Raw genomic sequence first — 5986 nt, 5'->3', positions numbered from 1 at the left:
AATTGCTTGGTTTGTTTGCTACAAAACATTTTTGTTTTGTTTTGTTTTCTTGTTATTTAATTCGTAAATATTATACATTAACATTTTTCTATTTGTAAAACTTTATAAATAATATATATATATTTTTTAATATAACTAATGTTTTATTATATTTTTTGTTAGGCGTTTAATACTACTTTTGTCTTATACCTTTATTTTGGTTCGTTTTGGTTCCTATACTTTGAAAATATTTATTTTGATCATATATTTCTAACTTTAGTTTATTTAGGTCCTTATACTTTTAAAAAGTAACCATTTTGATCTTTTCGTTTTAAATTTAGGAATCAAAATTATCACTTTGTGAAAGTTCAATAACTAAAATTAATCAAAGTTGATATCGTGACGATCAAATATCAAATTATAACATTAGATTTTGGGTTCCATCAATTAAAACCATGAATTAAATTATATTAATTTTAAGCCTACACTTTTGTAAATATAATATACAAATATAAGTTTCACATAAAGTTTTTCCAAATGGAACATAATTGAGGGGGTAAATTGATATATTAATAAAATCCGAGGGTTTAAATTGATTCAATTATTAGTTTATGGTTTAAATTGATGCAACCATAAAGTTGAGGGATACAAATTATTATTTTCTCCAAAACTATAAGATGAAAATAATTATAAATTTTTAAGGAATGGTCTAAATTAATTCAATAATGAAAATTTATAGGTTAAATTGATATATCTATCATTTTCGAATAATAATTGATATAACTCTCAAAATTTTCATAAGTCAATCAATTCAAACCTTTCATTATTATTGCATTTGAAAAAAATCCATGGATTAATTCTCAAATGTGTATACGTTTTCAAATATCGTTTTAATAAAATGGAAGATTATAGTAAATTCATGGACGAGTTAAAAAAAAATTGTATAAGAAGAGACCAAATTGATTCATTTATTAATGTTTATGGATTTAATGAATACAATTATAAGTTTACATGAAATATTTTTCAAATAGAATGTAATGGAAGGTGTAAATTGATATATTTATAGAATCTTAAGAGGAAGTTGCTATAATATAAATTATAAGAGGGGCCTTTTTTTAATATAAAAAAATATTTTAAAATATTTATACTTTATAGCAAAAAGTTTAAACTTTTTTTTAAGTATAAATATATTTTTAGATTTTTCATAAGAATTTTCCTATAACTTATAAGTAATACAAAATATATTAACAACCCATTAGATTATAGAAAAATTCTTATAAATTGAAAAATCTCAAAAGTATTTACATTTTATTAGAAAAAGATCCTAAGATATTACAAAATCATTAGTTTTTTCTATTTGGAAATCGTACAAAAACTATTAGTTATGTATAATTTTGACGAAAAAAAATGTTAATGTAAATTGTTTACGAATTAAAAAAACAAAAGATGTTGCAGTCTGCAGCAAACCTATTGGACCAACAGAAAACCTACAAACATTACGTAAATTGCGCGTCCTCCGTTGACTTATTTAAAATTGTAGCTTTGAGGAGAGAGAATGCGTCTTCTCATAAGACGGATATTTATCTAAATAGTTTTCTAGTGGCACGATTTTACAAATGTTTTATTAAAATTACAATATTCATCTCATAAATCCCGTTTTCTCCTTTTAGTTGATAGTCATTAATATAATTTAATTCACATTAAAATCATTAATTAAAAAGTTATCCCCTACTTTTATGCATTCACGTTGAAATAAATTTTTTTTTTTTTTTTTTAAAAATCACAATCTTATCTATAAAATCTCAAATTCCTCTTAAATTTTGGAAAAAAATTATAACTTCAAATTATATTTATTTGGTTGATTTGAAATCTAAGTTTATTTATTTTTTTTTTTGTAAAGAACTAAATTTAACCTCTCATTTTTCATTTGTATCTCTTCTCTCTCTTTTTTCTAATTTTGTTAATATGCACTCCCTAAGATTTTTGCTTTCATTTTCTTATATAAATTTTGTTGTAGCATTCATGTTTTTTTTTTTTTTTTTTTTTTTTTTTTAGTTTTTGTTAATCTTAACATCTTTTACAATCTTTCTTTTCATTCCCAAAGAAGAATTTACTTGTAGTGTTTCAGATATCTCTTCTACGTCTAGAAAAAATATTACCTCTCTTTTTTTTTTTTTTTTTAAATGTATGTCATCCTTTTCAAATCTTTTTCACTTTTCAATTTCGTAAAATTATGCAGAGTGATTAATGTATTCTTTTATATGCTTTTGTAATTTTTTTTCCTATACATGCAAATTCACCTACTGATCATCAATTATTAAAGAGGGTAGGGAAGAAGACATTCTTTTTTAGGTTCAACATGGTTCAAGCAATTTAGAGGATGACAAAGTGATAGGGAAGAAAGTGGTTGACTATTTTTTATGTTTTTGGAGTTTTTCTCACTTTTAAATTTTTTATATGCACACCAATTAGTTTAAGGTTTATAATAATTTTTACTATTTGCTACATGCTTTTGTACATTTTCTCCATTCATAAAACTTCAAAATAAATTTAAAATAAAAAAGAGATCCATGCAAATCAAGATTTATGATTTTAGAGTTTTGATAGAAAAACTTTGTTCAAATAAATTTTTTTAAAAATTAAAAACTAGGAAGATATAATCAAATCATCTTTTTTTCAACTACGAAAAAAGTATTACAAAATTTTATACAAAAGTAGAAGAAAAATAATATTTTTATTTGAAATTAAAAGAATAATAATATCATCCAAATCAATTACAAAAAATAATATATATAAATGAAATGAAAAAGATACTTTGGTTTATGTTAAATTTTAAATTGGGAGAATAATCAAAACAACCAATCCTAAATAAATAAAAGAGTAGAAAAATATTTTGATTTAAGTTAGTATAGAAAAATATTTTGATTTAAGTTAGTTTAGGAATAAGAGGACAATCAAATTATCAATAAAAATTGATTTTTCTTTTTTTTTTTTAAAAAAAGGTTTAAGAGTCAATTATCACGAAACTAAAAGCTATCCATAATTTTATCTAATTCGTTGACAGTTAGAGATCCAATAAATTTCAACATTAGTTAACATAAAAATTACAATTTTGTAAAAAGAAAATTACCAATTACATTTTCTTAAATTATTTAAACATTTATTTTGTTTAACATATTATAGAGTGTGTGTGGATATAAAGAGTAATTTTATTGTAATTGCTTCATTTGTAATCATTCTCAATTTATATTTGATTTTAAAATCTTGATTTTTATTTTTTTTAATTAATTCTAGATTTATATTTATTTTTCAATCTCCATGTACTTTCTTTTAAAAAAAATTTAATAGGCACATTAATCAATTTAAAATATTTACCCCTTTTATTTGATGGTTATATAAGTATATGGAGTATTTTTATTTTAATTATAAAGATTAAATTATTTGTTACATTCTCTATTTATCTTTTTAAAATCTTTATTATTATTATTATTATTATTAATCATATTTAGATTTATTTTTCAATCTTCACATTAATTTTTATTAATTGTTTTAACCACCACATTAATCCATTCAAAAGATTTAAATTAACAAATTTAAAATATTTGATTTGAAATAAAATCAAATTACTATTTGAAATCTAATCGGCTAAATTAAACCTTCAATTTTCCCTCTGCTATCTCATATTCCTTTTGTTTTTTTAGACTAATTTTAATAATTTTGATTATTTTGCTTTAATTTTTTATAGATTTTTTTTTAATCTCTATGCCTATATTTAGTTTATATATATATATATATATATATATAAAATAGTTAACATCATATGTGTTCTTTTCCAACCTCCAATTTTCTTACTATATGTATCTTTTAGTTTTCAGTTTTTTTCTTTTTGTTTTAAATTAAAGTTTAAAAATAAAAAGATCATCAAATACCCAAATTAAAATATCAAATACAAGTAACCACAATCTTTTATAAAAATAATAATATTTTGATTCGAATTAAATTTCGAAATTAGGAAATTAATAAAATCAACCCAATTAAAAAAAAAAAAAAAGATGGTTGCTAAGATGATTTTCACAATTTTTTTCTTTGAAAAATGAGTACAAAATATTTCAGTTTATATATTCTTTTAAACACGTTAATGTAAATATTCTTTAATAATAAATTTTAAACTTAATTAAAATAATTATTATTTTTCCTAAATTCTTATAACTGTTTTTTCCTGACTTATTTAAATAATAAAACTCTCTTATTCAATTAAAATTGTATTGTTAAAATTCTATAATTAATTTCTCTTTCTAAATTTTACACAACAGGTGCAATTCCCGTGGTATCAAAATAACTTGTATATATTGTAAAAAGAAAAAAAATCTTATACTATATTTATTGCCACTTTCCCATATATTTACAAGTTTATTTAGGAAATTATATATATTTAGGAAATTATATATATTTATATAAGTTAAACGTATAATTATAATAATGAATTGGTATTTATACGTTAGCAAAATTCTAAAAAAGAAACAATTTTCTTAAAAAAATATATTTAAAATTTAACTTAGTTTTTGAAAATATTGATAAAAAGTATATAACTAAACAAAAAATTTAAAGATAGAAGGAGCGGTTTGGACTTAATATTCAAAAACAAATGATTATCAAACTAGAGGTTACTTAATTTGAACTCGTGGTCAAAATAATAATAATAATAATAATAATAATAAACCTCACACAAAAAAAGGAGGCTTAGATTATATACAATGTTAACTGAAAATACTCGACAAATTTTGATTATAGAGGTTTGATACGACATGTTAGATTGGCATGCACATAGAGCACAAAATATGAAAATAATTTGCGTACCGTTTCATTCATGTAATTTTAGAAAGAAATAAATTTAAAATGTTTTTTTTTACTAATTCTTTTACAATTAATATATCATAAATGTTAAAAGTACAAAATTAAATATTTTGAACGTGTGTTTGATAACAGTATATGTATGAATAAGTGAAATGCTAATAGATTTGCATAGAGGACAAAAATTTGGCACTATTAAAATGTCTTGAATATATTACCTGATGCTCTGACTAAATATGAAGGTCTTACTAAATTGTATTCGAATTATGTGTTATTTATGATTTTAGACCTAATGTTTAGATCTGATGTGTTATAAAATAATCCTCTAACCCAATTGACTCCTCTAAAATTTGAATTATCTGATATTTCCCTCTTTGTTAATGAAACTGCTCTCTCCCTTTGCCTTTGGACGTAGCTAACACTCTTTTAGTGAATCACATAAATCTCTGGATCGTTTTTTATTATGTACACTTTCCTCTTTTTCTTTATTTCTCAATTTCATAACACCTACATGAATCCACATCTTATGTTGGAGCTATGCCACACCCACCACAAGGTTGTGGAAGAAGATGGAGCTTCGTCCACTACAAGAAAACTGACATTTAGAGATGAAAAAAATTCGCCTATAAAGAAAAAAATGTTGGGTTGTATATCCTAAAACTCGTGGTTTGTAAATTTAAACATATTTTATTTGAAATAAAAATGTTATTGAAGTTTATTCAATAAATATGTTATTGAATATATAAATTGCACTTGTAAAAGCCTAAATCCAATAAACTAAAGATCGATGGCTATTACATGAGTACTAGGACTTTATGTGGAGACATAAAATAGATCAAGTTTGAGTTAATAACCAAAGTGGTCTATAGTATACGAATAATGTTGGATACCTTATTCCAGTAACACTATCAGATATGACCACTTTGTATTTAGTACAAACGATGTGATTCTGAATCGTTCATGTGAAGACATGTGAATGAGAGCATCCTATGCAAAGAGTTTATATAAGATCGGAGCAAGAAATAAAGTCACTCTTACTTTATAACGTTGTTTATTGTTTAAGACTGACTATTTCAGAGTGATGACTTAGGTAACTCGACCTTAATCATGAGCTAACTATGAATTCTTGTTTATTCGGAATTATCTTTAGATTTGC

This window comes from Benincasa hispida, chromosome 11 (assembly GCF_027475165.1).
Source record: "Benincasa hispida cultivar pf3 chromosome 11, pf3_genome.v1.1, whole genome shotgun sequence".
In the NCBI taxonomy this organism is placed as follows: domain Eukaryota; kingdom Viridiplantae; phylum Streptophyta; class Magnoliopsida; order Cucurbitales; family Cucurbitaceae; genus Benincasa; species Benincasa hispida.
Note: the sequence above shows the minus strand (reverse complement) of the source record.